Consider the following 18,989-nt stretch of genomic DNA (forward strand, 5'->3'; position numbering starts at 1 on the left):
TCCAAACTTTCCTGCAGTATATGCAGACTTTGGAGATGTGTTTGAGAAAAAAGCAGCCGACGTGCTGCCACCCCACTGTCCTTATGACTGCAAGATCAACCTCTTTCCCAGTGCCTCACTTCCTAACGGGAGGACTCTCCAAAGCTGAAACCAAATCCATGGAGTAGTACATCCAAGAGAACCTAGCTAAAGGTTTAATTCGCCCTTCCTCCTCTCCTGCTGGGACAGGGTTCTTTTTCATCAGTAAGAAGGATGGTGGGCTCAGACCCTGCATCGACTACAGGGCCTTGAACAACATAACTATCAAGAATCGCTATCCCATTCCTTTGATCACCAAACTATATGACTCACTCCAGGATGCTCACTTCTTAACCAAGCTGGATTTACGCAGGGCATACAATCTGATTCGTATCTTACCAGGCCACGAATGGAAGACCACCTTCAACACAAGATCTGGGCATTATGAATACCTTGTAATGCCCTTTGGGCTGTGTAACGCCCCTGCAGTCTTCCAGGCATTTGTCAACGATGTCTCCTGTGACCTCCTCAACCGCACTGTCATTGTCTATCTGGATGACATCCTCGTTTTCTCTTCCACTTTAGAGGAGCATCATAAACACATAAGACAGGTTCTTCTACGTCTCAGAGATAATTCTTTAGTAGCCAAGCTAGAAAAATGTGAGTTTGATCAAGTTCAGATCCAATTCCTTGGTAATGTCATCTCGAAGGAGGGTTTTGCCATGGATCCTGCTAAACTCACCGCAGTTCTAGAATGGCCTCAACCTACTTCTTTAAAGGAATTACAGAGGTTCCTGGGTTTCTCCAATTATTACCGCAGGTTTATAAATAACTTTTCTCAAACAGTCGCTCCTCTCACTGAATTAACAAAACGGAACAACGACTGTAAATATTGGCCTCCTGAAGCCATAAATGCATTCGCCTGTCTGAAAAAGGCTTTCTGTTCTGCTCCTGTGCTCCGCCATCCTGATCCTGACCTACAGTTCACTTTAGAGGTTTATGCCTCTGAGATAGGGGCTGGAGCAGTTCTAACCCAAAGGGATCCTTTGACTTCCAAGTCACACCCTGTAGCTTTTTTTTTTTTTAAACGCTTTACTCCTGCTCAGAGGAATTATGATGTGGGTAATTGTGAACTCTTAGCCATTAAGATGACTTTTGACTGAATGGTGTCATTGGTTAGAGGGCACCGCCAATCCCATTCAGATTCTCGTTGACCACAAGAATCTGACTTACCTAGAGACTGCTCATCGACTAAATCCTCGACAGGCCAGGTGGGCCTTGTTCTTTTCCTGTTTTAACTTTGTGGTCTTTTATCTTCCTGGGACCAAGAACTAAAAGGTCCTTTCCCGTCAGTTTCCTCACTCAAGTGACTCCTCTGAAGCTCCTATTGAACACATCATACCACCCTCCTGTGTGGTTGTTCAACTAAATACCACCTTTCTGCAAAGATTGCAACGTGCACAGTCCAGTAAACCTCCTGTAGCCCCCGTGGCCTCTGATATCCTCTTTAAACCACTGAACCTAAGCACCCCTGTGCTATCCTGGGCTCATGATAGTCTACTCTCAGGACATCCTGGTTTGAATAGGACTTTTAAGTGTCTTTTCCAACATGTATGTTGGCCTACTATGAAGTCTGATGCTCAGGATTTTGTGAAAGCCTGCACAACTTGTGCTTCCAACAAAACTCCCCGATCCTTACCTCCTGGCTTGCTCCAACCATTGTCAATTCCCAAACAACCATAGACACACATAACAATGAATTTCGCTGTGGACCTTCCTCCTTCTGACCACCATACAGTTATCTGAGTTGTGGTGGATCGCTTGTCCAGACTGGCTCATTTTGTACCCCTAACCAAACTGCCTTCTGCCCAAGAATTATCGTTTCTTTTTCTCTTGCATGTGGTACGACTTCATGGCATTCCTGTGAATATGGTTTCCAACAGAGGTCCACAGCTCGTCTCCACCTTTTGGAGAGTCTTTTGTAAGCTGATTGGAACCACTGTTTCCTTGTCTTCTGGCTACCATCCTCAGACCAATGGACTAACTGAGAGAGTAAACAGGATCTTGAAGCCTACCTTAGAGCCTTTGTCAACGCTTGCCATACCAACTGGTCTGAGTTGTTACCCCTAGCTGAGCTGGCAAGAAACACTCAATAGCACTCTTCTCTTCGATGTTCTCCATTTCAAGTATCAGCAGGGTATCAGCCTCGTGTCTTCCCTCTTTCTGCTCAATCCACTGGAGTTCCTGCTGCAGACCGACACGTTACGGAACTCTAAAAAAAGGGGGGAGTGATACAAAGATTCTACACTCAGACTCTTTGCTGATCCCAAAGGTGGTGTAACCTCTAAACACTGACACCTAAATGAAATATAGAAGAAAAAATGAGGGGTTGGGATAGCGCTTAAACAGCTTGAGTCTTATGAGGTAAGATTAGTGTATGTGATCTCAGATTAATCTGTGGCTAAAAATGAGGGTGTCCCTGATTAGGGTTCTCTATTGTTTGGATATCTGCCTTTTGTATGTTAAAGGGGAGTATCTGGTTTTGTGTTTGTCATATGACCAGAGTATTGCAGATAATTCCTATATATCAGATAGTGCCTATATCGCCGAGGTATGTAATGACCTTATATCTTCTGATTTGTATATTATACATATGTTAGTAAAAATATGTTTAAAAAATATGCTTATATAAATATGAAAATATGAAGTCAAAGATAGGAGTAAGGTAATAAAAATAAGTTTTATTCTAATACAGATGAGAGTCCTAACGTAAATTGGGAAACAGTAAAATCTAACAATAGATGCCGGCATCTGAATCTATTTCTTGAAACATCGTTAAAATTATAATAACGTTATAAATTATATATTTATATATATATATATATAAAATCTTGCTGCTAGTTCTATGCAACAACTGCAGTTTTTAGGAAACGACTCTTGCTTGGAACATTAGATACAAAACATATGGTTACTTTATCTAATACACATGTATCATAAGATCTTAATTGTATCTTTCTAGTGGTATCTTTTGTATATCGTTGCAGATACAAAATAGCGATATATTAACTGAATATGTGTTTGTACTCATACATAGATATTGCAGGTCTACGGTGGTTGTCACAGTTGCAAATAGTTGTTTACAGATTGTTTTTGTGAACAAGAGTGTCTCTTATTATAAAAACCTTGATGTATTGTCCATATTCTGGGTTCCTCAATTGAAGTTGTGAGCGGCCGGTCTTTTGTTTGTGAAGTGGTTCCGTGTATTCTCCCTTGTTGTTTTTCTCAGGGTTGAGATCCGGGTCTTTCAAGTTTTCCAGAGATGGTTGTTGGATTACTCTTCGTGCCTATGTAACCCTTAGCTAGGTGATTGGGGCTGGAACGATTACTGGGTCCTGGGGCAGGAATTAAACATATAGAGTCTGTCCCTGAAGAGTGGGATATGGCTCAATGTACCTGCCCTAGCCAGCTCGAACACGGAGTAAGCCTCTCAACCTGCTGGGTTCTTGTTCTTGGATATCTGATAACTGTCAGCAATCTCTACGCGTTTCAGCCTGGGGCCTTTATCAAGATGCTTGTGTGCTGTTCAGTCTGGATTTAAATATCAGGAGTAGAGACCAATACCAAGATTACCAATATAGATAACCATACCAAAACTATGAATATAAAAGGAGGGAACATTACCACCAAGATCCCAGAGACAATTATCATGATAGATATTATAACGAACATTTTCAGAGTAATAGGAATAGAGATAGAGACTTTAGACCAACCAATAGGGATGATTCATATAATAGACAGGAAAATTGGAGATTACCAATACAAAATAGATTCACGCCACTAAGACAAGAACATAGTCCAAGGAGAGATTATAAAAACAAATCTGATAACACAAATTCAAACACAGCCTCCTTCAATGTACATTTTTTAGAAGAAACCCCCGCCAGAGCGGGGCCATCAAGAAACCTATTAGAGGAAGCAAAACCCCAACGAATACAACAAGGGAAAAGAAGGTTAGAGGTAGAAGAGGGAGAGGAACCCCAAAACAAAACAGTGAGGAGATAATCCAAAATATAGAGAAAGAGAAAATCGGTATATTTAATATAAGTAAAATCCCCCTAAATAGAGATCAAGAAAGAGTTCTAAATAAGGGTCTATCCTTTACCCCCTCATGCAAACTTAATAAGTTTGAGACCCTCATTAACATCAACCAATACATCCGCAAACTTACACTAAAAAGATATTTCCTAAAAAACCCAATACAGGATAGGAACAAAAATGAGAATAACCAATACATACATACAAATCTACAAGCAAAATCTTCATTTTATCCAACTCAGGAAAAAAGCGAGCATATAAAACTGTTCGAACAGAACCTTAAAAAAGAACTAGAGGCCTTAGACCAAACTAAACCTATTAAGAAAAATCTGAACAGGAAAGAGATCCAAACACTAAAAGAACTTCAGAACAACAAAGAAATCATCATTAAACCGGCCGACAAGGGTGGGGGTCTGGTCATTATGGACAGGACATATTATGTAGAGGAATCAAATAGAATATTACAGGACAAATCCACATATGAGAAACTGAAATGTAACCCAATTAAAACACAAAAAGATAAACTGAGTAATATACTCAAAAAAGCGAAAGATAAAGGGATAATAAACTATTCAGAATCAGAATTCATTTCTGTAACATATCCTAAAACCCCCACATTTTATTTTTTGCCAAAAGTGCATAAAAACTCAGAGAAACCACCAGGTCGTCCCATTATCTCTGGGATAAATAGTCTAACATCAAACTTATCACAATACGTGGACTTCTATCTACAGAAGTATGTTACTGAATTACCGGCGTACCTCAGAGACTCAACACATTTCATTAATAAAATTAAAGAAATAACATGGAAGGAAAATTACACACTAGTGACATGCGACGTTAACTCCTTGTACACTAATATATCACATGAACTAGGACAGAAAGCTGTGAAGAAAACACTAGACAAAGACGAGGAACTACCTGAACATCAGAATAGATTTATTATGGAATGTATAGACTTCATTTTACAAAATAACAGCTTTTACTTTAACAATGAGATATACCTACAGATCAAAGGAACTGCAATGGGCACAAGGTTCGCCCCCAGTTACGCGTATTTATTCATGGGCCACTTTGAAGATGAACACATACATAATGGCCCATGGGGGGCGAACCTTGTGCTATATTGCAGATATATAGATGATATATTCATCATCTGGCAAGGAGACACAGAATTACTGGACACTTTTATCATAGACCTTAACACCAATAGTCTTGGCATTACATTCACGCATGAATACAGTAGACGGAAAATACATTTTTTGGATATTGAAATTGAAATTAATAACCTCCAAATAAATACTAAAAACTACTTTAAAACGATAGACGCAAACAATTACATACATGCAGAAAGCTGTCATCTCAAACAGTGAAAATCTAATATCCCAAAAGGACAATATCTACGAGTAAGGAAGAACTGCTCCACGCTTGAAAGCTATCAATCCCAATCTGACATATTAACATCTAGATTTATAGAAAAGGGATACAATAAAGACACTGTAGAAAAGATAAGACAGGAAGTGTCAACAGTTGACAGAGAGTCCCTACTAACAAAGAAAACCAAAAAAGAAAGAGAATGTGATGATTTCTTTATACCTTTTATAACCGAATACAGTAACCAACACTTTGAAATAAAGAAAATTCTGAAAAGAAATTGGCACTTGATAAAACAAGACCAAATCTTAGGGAAAAGGGTAAGAAACCAACCAGACATAATTTTTAAACGAGCCGAAAACCTTAAAATGATACTATCACCTAGTGAATATAGAGTAAGAACAAACATTGTTGATGGAGATCTGAACGGAAATAAACTAAAAGGTTTCTTCCCCTGTATATCCTGTAAATCCTGTAAATACAGTGAAAAAAGAAAGGAGATAAGATCATCAAACTCAGACTTCTGCCTAAAAATTAATCAATTAATAAGATGTACTGACAGAAATGCCATCTACTGTATACGATGTACATGTAATTTATTATATTTTGGACAAACAAGTAGAACTATAAAAACATAATTTATGTAAGAACTTACCTGATAAATTCATTTCTTTCATATTAGCAAGAGTCCATGAGCTAGTGACGTATGGGATATACATTCCTACCAGGAGGGGCAAAGTTTCCCAAACCTCAAAATGCCTATAAATACACCCCTCACCACACCCACAATTCAGTTTAACGAATAGCCAAGAAGTGGGGTGATAAAAAAGTGCGAAAGCATATAAAATAAGGAATTGGAATAAATTGTGCTTTATACAAAATCATAACCACCACAAAAAAGGGTGGGCCTCATGGACTCTTGCTAATATGAAAGAAATGAATTTATCAGGTAAGTTCTTACATAAATTATGTTTTCTTTCATGTAATTAGCAAGAGTCCATGAGCTAGTGACGTATGGGATAATGACTACCCAAGATGTGGATCTTTCCACGCAAGAGTCACTAGAGAGGGAGGGATAAAATAAAGACAGCCAATTCCTGCTGAAAATAATCCACACCCAAAATAAAAGTTTAACGAAAAACATAAGCAGAAGATTCAAACTGAAACCGCTGCCTGAAGTACTTTTCTACCAAAAACTGCTTCAGAAGAAGAAAATACATCAAAATGGTAGAATTTAGTAAAAGTATGCAAAGAGGACCAAGTTGCTGCTTTGCAAATCTGGTCAACCGAAGCTTCATTCCTAAACGCCCAGGAAGTAGAAACTGACCTAGTAGAATGAGCTGTAATTCTCTGAGGCGGAGTTTTACCCGACTCAACAAGAGCAAGATGAATTAAAGATTTCAACCAAGATGCCAAAGAAATGGCAGAAGCTTTCTGGCCTTTTCTAGAACCGGAAAAGATAACAAATAGACTAGAAGTCTTACGGAAAGATTTCGTAGCTTCAACATAATATTTCAAAGCTCTAACAACATCCAAAGAATGCAACGATTTCTCCTTAGAATTCTTAGGATTAGGACATAATGAAGGAACCACAATTTCTCTACTAATGTTGTTGGAATTCACAACTTTAGGTAAAAATTCAAAAGAAGTTCGCAACACCGCCTTATCCTGGTGAAAAATCAGAAAAGGAGACTCACAAGAAAGAGCAGATAATTCAGAAACTCTTCTAGCAGAAGAGATGGCCAAAAGGAACAAAACTTTCCAAGAAAGCAATTTAATGTCCAATGAATGCATAGGTTCAAACGGAGGAGCTTGAAGAGCTCCCAGAACCAGATTCAAACTCCAAGGAGGAGAGATTGACTTAATGACAGGTTTTATACGAACCAAAGCTTGTACAAAACAATGAATATCAGGAAGAATAGCAATCTTTCTGTGAAAAAGAACAGAAAGAGCAGAGATTTGTCCTTTCAAAGAACTTGCGGACAAACCCTTATCTAAACCATCCTGAAGAAACTGTAAAATTCTCGGTATTCTAAAAGAATGCCAAGAAAAATGATGAGAAAGACACCAAGAAATATAAGTCTTCCAGACTCTATAATATATCTCTCGAGATACAGACTTACGAGCCTGTAACATAGTATTAATGACAGAGTCAGAGAAACCTCTTTGACCAAGAATCAAGCGTTCAATCTCCATACCTTTAAATTTAAGGATTTCAGATCCTGATGGAAAAAAGGACCTTGTGACAGAAGGTCTGGTCTTAACGGAAGAGTCCACGGTTGGCAAGAGGCCATCCGGACAAGATCCGCATACCAAAATCTGTGAGGCCATGCCGGAGCTACCAGCAGAACAAACGAGCATTCCTTCAGAATCTTGGATATTACTCTTGGAAGAAGAACTAGAGGCGGAAAGATATAGGCAGGATGATACTTCCAAGGAAGTGATAATGCATCCACTGCCTCCGCCTGAGGATCCCGGGATCTGGACAGATACCTGGGAAGTTTCTTGTTTAGATGGGACGCCATCAGATCTATTTCTGGAAGTTCCCACATTTGAACAATCTGAAGAAATACCTCTGGGTGAAGAGACCATTTGCCCGGATGTAACGTTTGGCGACTGAGATAATCCGCTTCCCAATTGTCTATACCTGGGATATGAACCGCAGAGATCAGACAGGAGCTGGATTCCGCCCAAACCAAAATTCGAGATACTTCTCTCATAGCCAGAGGACTGTGAGTCCCTCCTTGATGATTGATGTATGCCACAGTTGTGACATTGTCCGTCTGAAAACAAATGAACGATTCTCTCTTCAGAAGAGGCCAAAACTGAAGAGCTCTGAAAATTGCACGGAGTTCCAAAATATTGATCGGTAATCTCACCTCCTGAGATTCCCAAACTCCTTGTGCTGTCAGAGATCCCCACACAGCTCCCCAACCTGAAAGACTTGCATCTGTTGAAATTACAGTCCAGGTCGGAAGCACAAAAGAAGCCCCCTGAATTAAACGATGGTGGTCTGTCCACCATGTTAGAGAGTGTCGAACAATCGGTTTTAAAGATATTATTTGAGAAATCTTCGTGTAATCCTTGCACCATTGCTTCAGCATACAGAGCTGAAGAGGTCACATGTGAAAACGAGCAAAGGGGATCGCGTCCGATGCAGCAGTCATAAGACCTAGAATTTCCATGCATAAGGCTACCGAAGGGAATGATTGTGACTGAAGGTTTCGACAAGCTGCAATCAATTTTAGACGTCTCTTGTCTGTTAAAGACAGAGTCATGGACACTGAATCCATCTGGAAACCCAGAAAGGTTACTCTTGTCTGAGGAATCAAAGAACTTTTTGGTAAATTGATCCTCCAACCATGATCTTGAAGAAACAACACAAGTCGATTCGTATGAGATTCTGCTAAATGTAAAGACTGAGCAAGTACCAAGATATCGTCCAAATAAGGAAATACCACAATACCCTGTTCTCTGATTACAGACAGAAGGGCACCGAGAACCTTTGTAAAAATTCTTGGAGCTGTAGCTAGGCCAAACGGCAGAGCCACAAACTGGTAATGCTTGTCCAGAAAAGAGAATCTCAAGAACTGATAATGATCTGGATGAATCGGAATATGCAGATATGCATCCTGTAAATCTATTGTGGACATATAATTCCCTTGCTGAACAAAAGGCAATATAGTCCTTACAGTTACCATCTTGAACGTTGGTATCCTTACATAACGATTCAATATTTTTAGATCCAGAACTGGTCTGAAGGAATTCTCCTTCTTTGGTACAATGAAGAGATTTGAATAAAACCCCATCCCCTGTTCCGGAACTGGAACTGGCATAATTACTCCAGACAACTCTAGATCTGAAACACATTTCAGAAATGCTTGAGCTTTTACTGGATTTACTGGGACACGGGAAAGAAAAAATCTCTTTGCAGGAGGTCTCATCTTGAAACCAATTCTGTACCCTTCTAAAACAATGCTCTGAATCCAAAGATTGTGAACAGAATTGATCCAAATTTCCTTGAAAAAACGTAACCTGCCCCCTACCAGCTGAGCTGGAACGAGGGCCGCACCTTCATGTGGACTTAGAAGCAGGCTTTGCCTTTCTAGCTGGCTTGGATTTATTCCAGACTGGAGATGGTTTCCAAACCGAAACTGCTCCTGAGGATGAAGGATCAGGTTTTTGTTCTTTGTTGAAACGAAAGGAACGAAAACGATTATTAGCCCTGTTTTTACCTTTAGATTTTTTATCCTGTGGTAAAAAAGTTCCTTTCCCACCAGTAACAGTTGAAATAATGGAATCCAACTGAGAACCAAATAATTTGTTACCCTGGAAAGAAATGGAAAGCAAAGTTGATTTAGAAGCCATATCAGCATTCCAAGTTTTAAGCCATAAAGCTCTTCTAGCTAAGATAGCTAGAGACATAAACCTGACATCAACTCTGATAATATCAAAAATAGCATCACATATAAAATTATTAGCATGCTGAAGAAGAATAATAATATCATGAGAATCACGATGTGTTACTTGTTGCGCTAAAGTTTCCAACCAAAAAGTTGAAGCTGCAGCAACATCAGCCAAAGATATAGCAGGTCTAAGAAGATTACCTGAACACAGATAAGCTTTTCTTAGAAAGGATTCAATTTTCCTATCTAGAGGATCTTTAAACGAAGTACCATCTGACGTAGGAATAGTAGTACGTTTAGCAAGGGTAGAAATAGCCCCATCAACTTTAGGGATCTTGTCCCAAAATTCTAATCTGTCAGACGGCACAGGATATAAATGCTTAAAACGTTTAGAAGGAGTAAATGAATTACCCAATTTATCCCATTCCTTGGAAATTACTGCAGAAATAGCATTAGGAACAGGAAAAACTTCTGGAAAAACCACAGGAGCTTTAAAAACCTTATCCAAACGTTTAGAATTAACATCAAGAGGACCAGAATCCTCTATTTCTAAAGCAATTAGTACTTCTTTAAGTAAAGAACGAATACATTCCATTTTAAATAAATATGAAGATTTATCAGCATCAACCTCTGAGACAGAATCCTCTGAACCAGAGGAATCATCAGAATCAGAATGATGATCTTCATTTAAAAATTCATCTGTAGGGAGAGAAGTTTTAAAAGATTTTTTACGTTTACTAGAAGGAGAAATAACAGACATAGCCTTCTTAATGGATTCTGAAACAAAATCTCTTATATTATCAGGAACATTCTGCACCTTAGATGTTGAAGGAACTGCAACAGGCAATGGTACTTTACTAAAGGAAATATTATCTGCTTTAACAAGTTTGTCATGACAATCAATACAAACAACAGCTGGAGGAATAGCTACCAAAAGTTTACAGCAGATGCACTTAGCTTTGGTAGATTCAGCACTTGACAGCGATTTTCCTGTAGTATCTTCTGACTCAGATGCAACGTGGGACATCTTGCAATATGTAAGAGAAAAAACAACATATATAAAGCAAAATTGATCAAATTCCTTAAAAGACAGTTTCAGGAATGGGAAAAAATGCCAAAGAACAAGCTTCTAGCAACCAGAAGCAATAAAAAATGAGACTAAAATAATGTGGAGACAAAAGTGACGCCCATATTTTTTCGCGCCAAATAAGACGCCCACATTATTTGGCGCCTAAATGCTTTTGGCGCCAAAAATGACGCCACATCCGGAACGCCGACATTTTTGGCGCAAAATAACGTCAAAAAAATGACGCAACTTCCGGCGACACGTATGACGCCGGAAACGGAAATAGAATTTTTGCGCCAAAAAAATCCGCGCCAAGAATGACGCAATAAAATGAAGCATTTTCAGCCCCCGCGAGCCTAACAGCCCACAGGGAAGAGTCAAATTTTTTGAAGGTAAGAAAAAATTTATTAAATCAAATGCATTATCCCAAATATGAAACTGACTGTCTGAAAATAAGGAAAGTTGAACATTCTGAGTCAAGGCAAATAAATGTTTGAATACATATATTTAGAACTTTATAAACAAAGTGCCCAACCATAGCTTGGAGTGTCACAGAAAATAAGACTTACTTACCCCAGGACACTCATCTACATATAGCAGATAGCCAAACCAGTACTGAAACGAGAATCAGTAGAGGTAATGGTATATATAAGAGTATATCGTCGATCTGAAAAGGGAGGTAAGAGATGAATCTCTACGACCGATAACAGAGAACCTATGAAATAGACCCCGTAGAAGGAGATCACTGCATTCAAATAGGCAATACTCTCCTCACATCCCTCTGACATTCACTGCACGCTGAGAGGAAAACCGGGCTCCAACTTGCTGCGGAGCGCATATCAACGTAGAATCTAGCACAAACTTACTTCACCACCTCCATCGGAGGCAAAGTTTGTAAAACTGAATTGTGGGTGTGGTGAGGGGTGTATTTATAGGCATTTTGAGGTTTGGGAAACTTTGCCCCTCCTGGTAGGAATGTATATCCCATACGTCACTAGCTCATGGACTCTTGCTAATTACATGAAAGAAAGATAGAATACGAGAACATATCCTAAAGATAGAGCACGAATCAACAGAGACAATACTATATTCACATTTTAAAGAAAAGCATTCCAGCAACTTAAAAGACTTCAAGTACTGGGGTATCAAAAAATTGCATTTGGGAATAAGGGGTGGGAATATGAACACACTCCTTCTTAAAAAAGAGGCCGAATGTATATTCAGCTTCAAAAAATTACACCCATTTGGACTAAATTTTGAAATGGATTTAAATACATTAATATAACTCAGACGATAGAAGATATAGACTGAACAGTATATATAAACACACAGTGAAAACGAGGATACACAACATATATAGAGGTTAAAACACTGTGAATGCCCATATGAGAAAATGTAAGAACAATAGAAGAGAAAGAAATGATATCATTTGACAAATATAAATGAAATCATAATCAGAATAAAAAACAAGGATAGAATCTCCTTAAAAAATAACAACTACAAAAATAGAGATAAAAAAATCCGAAAAACAACTCATTGACTAAATCAAATTAACTGGTAAGAGGGGTCCCATAGATATATAATCTATATTAATACACTCTCTTCAAAGAAACTATAGTATACATATAAAAAGTTTTTGAAGTAATATCTATAAACCCACACAATAAACACATAGTTAAAGTAACGAATTTTAAAAAATCCTTTTCTCCACAATTTTTTTCACATTTTCCCATAGATATATAATCTATGATAATATATTCTTTTCAAAGAAACTATAGTATACATATAAAAAGTTCTTGAAGTAAGATCTATAAACCCACACATTAAACACATAGCTAAAGTAACAAACCTTTTAGTAAAATCTTTTTCTTTACAATGTTTTCACATTCTTCTCAAAACTATAAGATACATAAGGTTAATTAATATTTCATTCACAAAATTTTATTTTTAAAAAGGAACACATTAAACACATGGATAAAGTAATGACTCCCAAAAAAACTATATCCACAAAACCTAATTTCTTTTTATATGATTAAACTCACAATTTTATGTGAAAGAGGGTGTATACATAACCCTGTAGGCACAGAACACTACCTAGAACTAACACTTAGACACTTATAAAACATATAATATAAAATATCGAATAGCATCTATCAAGAATAGAGCACAATCACATACCCCCATTTTAACTTAAGTCAAAGTTAGAACACAGCCTTACACGATTTAGATCACAATTTAATTTAATTCACTCAAAGAAAGATTATGAAGAAATTTGGAATATAAGGGAATAAACAAAATAAATTAATCTCTGCCCAATACACATAATTATGTAAGCAAAGAACGGAGTAAAAACTTAAGTATTGCTCTAATTTTAAAAATGTTGTACCACAATAGATATGTGTTCGCAAACAAATCCAAAATATAAAAGTATCACATGTGAAGTAGTATCAGGTCTATTGGTAAGATGAGCCTATACCAACGATGTAAAAAGAGGGCTAAGAGACAACCCTCCAGGAGGAGGAACTAAAAGCAGACGTCAGCGATTGGCAAAGAGTAAGATCCAATCAGGAGGAGGGACATTATATTTAAATCCAGACTGAACAGCACACAAGCATCTTGATAAAGGCCCCAGGCTGAAACGCGTAGAGATTGCTGACAGTTATCGGATATCCAAGAACAAGAACCCAGCAGGTTGAGAGGCTTGCTCTGTGTTCAAGCTGGCTAGGGCAGGTACATTGAGCCATATCCCACTCTTCAGGGACAGACTCTATATGTTTAATTCCTGCCCCAGGACCCAGTAATCATTCCAGCCCCAATCACCTAGCTAAGGGTTACATAGGCATGAAGAGTAATACAACAACCATCTCTGGAAAACTTGAAAGACCCGGATCTCAACCCTGAGAAAAACAACAAGGGAGAATACACGGAACCACTTCACAAACAAAAGACCGGCCAGTCACAACTTCAATTGAGGAACCCAGAATATGGACAATACATCAAGGTTTTTATAATAAGAGACACTCTTGTTCACAAAAAACTATTTGCAACTGTGACAACCACCGTAGACCTGGAATATCTATGTATGAGTACAAACACATATTCAGTTAATATATCGCTATTTTGTATCTGCAACAATATACAAAAGATACCACTAGAAAGATACAATTAAGATCTTATGATACATGTGTATTAGATAAAGTAACCATATGTTTTGTATCTAATGTTCCAAGCAAGAGTCGTTTCCTAAAAACTGCAGTTGTTGCATAGAACTAGCAGGAAGATTTTATATATATATATATATATATATATATATATATATATATATATATATATAATTTTTAACTTTATTATAATTTTAACAATGTTTCAAGAAATAGATTCAGATGCCGGCATCTATTGTTAGATTTTACTGTTTCCCAATTTACGTTAGGACTCTCATCTGTATTAGAATAAAACTTATTTTTATTACCTTACTCCTATCTTTGACGTCATATTTTCATATTTATATAAGCATATTTTTTAAACATATTTTTACTAACATATGTATGATATACAAATCAGAAGATATAAGGTCATTACATACCTCGGCGATATAGGCACTATCTGAGATATAGGAATTATCTGCAATACTCTGGTCATATGACAAACACAAAACCAGATACTCCCCTTTAACATACAAAAGGCAGATATCCAAACAATAGAGAACCCTAATCAGGGACACCCTCATTTTTAGCCACAGATTAATCTGAGATCACATACACTAATCTTACCTCATAAGACTCAAGCTGTTTAAGCGCTATCCCAACCCCTCATTTTTTCTTCTACGTTACGGAACTCACCACTCAATGGCAATGTATTCGCTCTCAGCTACGTTCAGCTGTATTTTGATATTAAAAGTTTGCTGATTGTCATAGAGCTTCTGTACGTGCCATCCCAGTGGGTGAACGTGTTTGGGTCTCTACTCGACATATTCATCTACGTCAACCCTGTCACAAATTGGGGCCTAGGTTTATCGGTCCTTATAAGGTCCTGAAAAGACTGTCTCCTGTTGCCTACAAAGTGGCCTTGCCCAAAACCCTGCGCATACACCCTGTCTTCCACATCTCACTACTCAAGCCTTACATAATGAATAGATATACCCGGCTCCAAGCTCCTCCTCCGCTCCTGGTCCGTGGTGACCCCGAATATGAGGTAGCTAAGATCCTGGACTCCAGATACAGGCGCAGACAACTGCAATATCTGATACATTGGAAGAGTTACTCTATGGCAGATCGTTCCTTGGTTCCTGCCCGTGATGTGCATGCTCCATCTTTAGTCTCTAGATTCCATGCTACTCAACCTTTGAGACAGACTCTGGTTCCTGGAGGGAACCCTTCAGAAGGGGGCTATGTCACACCATGCCGCACCGCTCTAGCCGTTGCTAGGTACAAGGCGTGACCTGTATGCTCGTTGCCTAGGGGGGGGTCGGCTCCTCTCTGCCACACGCTTTCTCCCTCAGAAGCCAGTTAGGATCTCCTGTGGCTCGAATCCAGCGCCTATGTAAGTAACTCAGTCATACCTATCACTGCCCAAGTATAGGTGTTACTTACTGTTCTCCTGGATTGTGCTTATTTGTATGCTGGACTGTTATATTGTTGCTGAACATTGCCTTTCTGACCACTCTGCCTGTTTAACCCTTAAACTGCTGGATTGATATACTGCTGCTGAACCTTGCTTGTCTGACCACTCTGCCTGTTTAACCCTTAACTGCTGGACTGTTATATTGTTGCTGAACCTTGCCTGTCTGACCACTGCCTGTTTAACCCTTAAACTGCTGGATTGATTTACTGTTACCCTGCCTGCCTGACCATCCTAGTGGTTTACCTCTGGACTGCCTTACTGTTGCCGATCCCTGCCTGCCTGACCATCCTAGTGGTTTACCTCTGGACTGCTTTACTGTTGCCGATCTCTGCCTGCCTGACCATCCAAGTGGTTTACCCCTGAACTATCTTTCTCTGGTTACCTGTCTGTTGCCACCAAGGACTGTCCTGCCTGTGGTAAGTGCCACTTATCTCATCTTGCAAACCTTCTCTGCTCTGGGATATTCCCTAGTATTCCGGCTCAACGCCGGGATAACAAGACTACTGGCCAAGTTTGGTCTTATAGAGGAGTATCCCACAAGAAATTCAGTAAATAAATGTTAGCTCCCATTTTGCTTTTGATGTCACACAGGGTCGGTTCCAAGGGGGGGCATTGGAGGGGCAATGCCCACCCAAATGGAATGCTGTGCCCCCCTCAAAAAATATTGATATGTTCATACGCTTTAAAAGTAATAAATAAAATAATGAATTGTTATATAATGCTGCATGCTGGGGGCGGAGTAAGCTGCCGAACTGTGAGGTTGCATCAGGCATCTGCAAGGAGCTCCGTGTCTTAAACTCTTATTTGGAATTGGAAGTTAATTAGAGACTTTTTGGACTTATATTTAACCCTATTCATTTTACCTAACTATCATCAGTTAGTCATTTTCTTAAACAATAGACCATGATAAGAATATGATTGTATCATATAAATATGTCTATAAATGGCTACTGGCTTCTATCGATGCCTCAAAAGTGCACTGCGATCTTAGGCCGGGCCTAAGATCACAGTGCATGTTTGAGGCGTCGATAGAAGCCGGTAGCCATTTATAGACATATTTATATGATACAATCATATTCTTATAGGTTCACAGTACATAGGTTGTATTAAGTAGCCTGATATCCACTAGTTGTTGCGAAACAGGAATAGCTAAATCTAATCTACAAAATTACCAGTACCTGAAAACCTAGTATCCTCACTGCTATTGCAAACAAAGGAGTTAATTGCATTGAGGGGTTTGGGGTGCATGGCTGTTTAGGGGACACGATTGAGATTTGAGAATAAAGTTTAAGGGTTTTGGATCATGGTGATTAAGGGGTGAATTGTTTCTATGGAGCTATTGCACTAGGAGTCTCAAGTTTAATGGCTCTGTTTTAGGGCACTGCATATGATTTAGACTTCATTCTTTTACCTAGTGATTTAGCACATATTCTCCAAATGTTAATAGTGGGGGATAAACCAGTCAGAAGCTACACTTTCCTTAAGAATATGTAGGTCTGTTCTTATTTTGACTCTCATACAGTGGGGCAAAAAAGTATTTAGTCAGCCACCAATTGTGCAAGTTCTCCCACTTAAGAAGATGAGAGAGGCCTGTAATTTTCATCATAGGTATACCTCAACTATGAGAGACAAAATGTGGAAACAAATCCAGACATCACATTGTCTGATTTGGAAAGAATTTATTTGCATATTATGGTGGAAAATAAGTATTTGGTCAATATCAAAAGTTCATCTCAATACTTTGTTATATATCCTTTGTTGGCAATGACAGAGGTCAAACATTTTCTGTAGGTCTTCACAAGGATGTCACACACTGTTGCTGGTATGTTGGCCCATTCCTGCATGCAGATCTCCTCTAGAGCAGTGATGTTTTGGGGCTGTCGCTGGACAACACAGACTTTCAACTCCCTCCGAAGGTTTTCTATGGGGTTGAGATCTGGAGACTGGCTAGGCCACTCCAGGACATTGAAATGCTTCTTATGAGGCCACTCCATTGCCCGGGCGGCGTGTTTGGGATCATTGTCATGCTGAAAGACCAAGCCACGTTTCATCTTCAATGCCCTTGCTGATGGAAGGAGGTTTGCACTCAAAATCTCACAATACATGGCCCCATTCATTCTTTCATGTACACAGATCAGTTGTCCTGTTCCCTTTGCAGAGAAACAGCCCCAAAGCATGATGTTGCCACCCCCATGCTTCACAGTAGGTATGGTATTCTTTGGTTGCAACTCAGCATTCTCTCTCCTCCAAACACGACGAGTTGTGTTTCTACCAAACAGTTCTACTTTGGTTTTATCTGACCATATGACATTCTCCCAATCTGCTTCTGGATCACCCAAATGCTCTCTAGCATACTTCAGATGGGCCCAGACATCTACTGGCTGAAGCAGGGGGACACGTCTGGTACTGCAGGATCTGAGTCCCTGGCGGCGTAGTGTGTTACTGATGGTAGCCTTTGTTACGTTGGTCCCAGCTCTCTGAAGGTCATTCACTAGCCCCCCCCCCCCGTGTGGTTTTGGGATGTTTGCTCACCGTTCTTGTGATCATTTTGACCCCACGGGGTGAGATTTTGCATGGAGCCCCAGATCAAGGGAGATTATCAGTGGTCTTGTATGTCTTCCATTTTCTAATTATTGCTCCCACAGTTGATTTCTTCACACCAAGCTGCTTGCCTTTTGCAGATTCAGTCTTCCCAGCCTGGTGCAGGTCTACAATTTTGTTTCTGGTGTCCTTCGACAGCTCTTTGGTCTTCACCATAGTGGAGTTTGGAGTGTGACTGTTTGAGGTTGTGGACAGGTGTCTTTTATACTGATCTTAAGTGGGAGAACTTGCACAATTGGTGGCTGACTAAATACTTTTTTGCCCCACTGTACATGCTTTGTATATGCGTGCCCCCTCGTGGAAAAAATGTCCCCCATTTCATTCGTTCTAGAGCTGACCCTGATGTCACTGCAAGTTAGTTCAGCAGTTTGCCTGGAAACTAGCTACTGGTTTGCCCCAGCACATCAGCATCATCTCAGATAAACTTGTAACAATTATCATGTAACATACAACATGGCTTAACATGTCAAAAGTGATTATTCTCATTTGCATCTTACAACACTATACAGATGAATATTGATTTTAAACCTTATTGATCAGTAAACCTTAAAAATAATGTTATATAATTCTGCACATAGTGCAGAATTATATAACATTATATTAGCGCAAACATTATAAAACATAATTTCCCCTTTGAATTTTTTTAAAAAACTGCTGTTTTACAGACCCGCTCTCTGTGATCTTCTGAGCGGGTCTGTTTTTTTCAAACAGCGCATCGGGCCAGCTGTATAGTCACAGCCTGGCCCGACCGCGCCATAGCACTAAGTGCAGCTCGCGCCTGCTGTGTCAAAAATTCAAAGGGGAAATTA

The sequence above is a fragment of the Bombina bombina genome, chromosome 6 (assembly GCF_027579735.1).
Source record: "Bombina bombina isolate aBomBom1 chromosome 6, aBomBom1.pri, whole genome shotgun sequence".
NCBI classification, from domain to species: domain Eukaryota; kingdom Metazoa; phylum Chordata; class Amphibia; order Anura; family Bombinatoridae; genus Bombina; species Bombina bombina.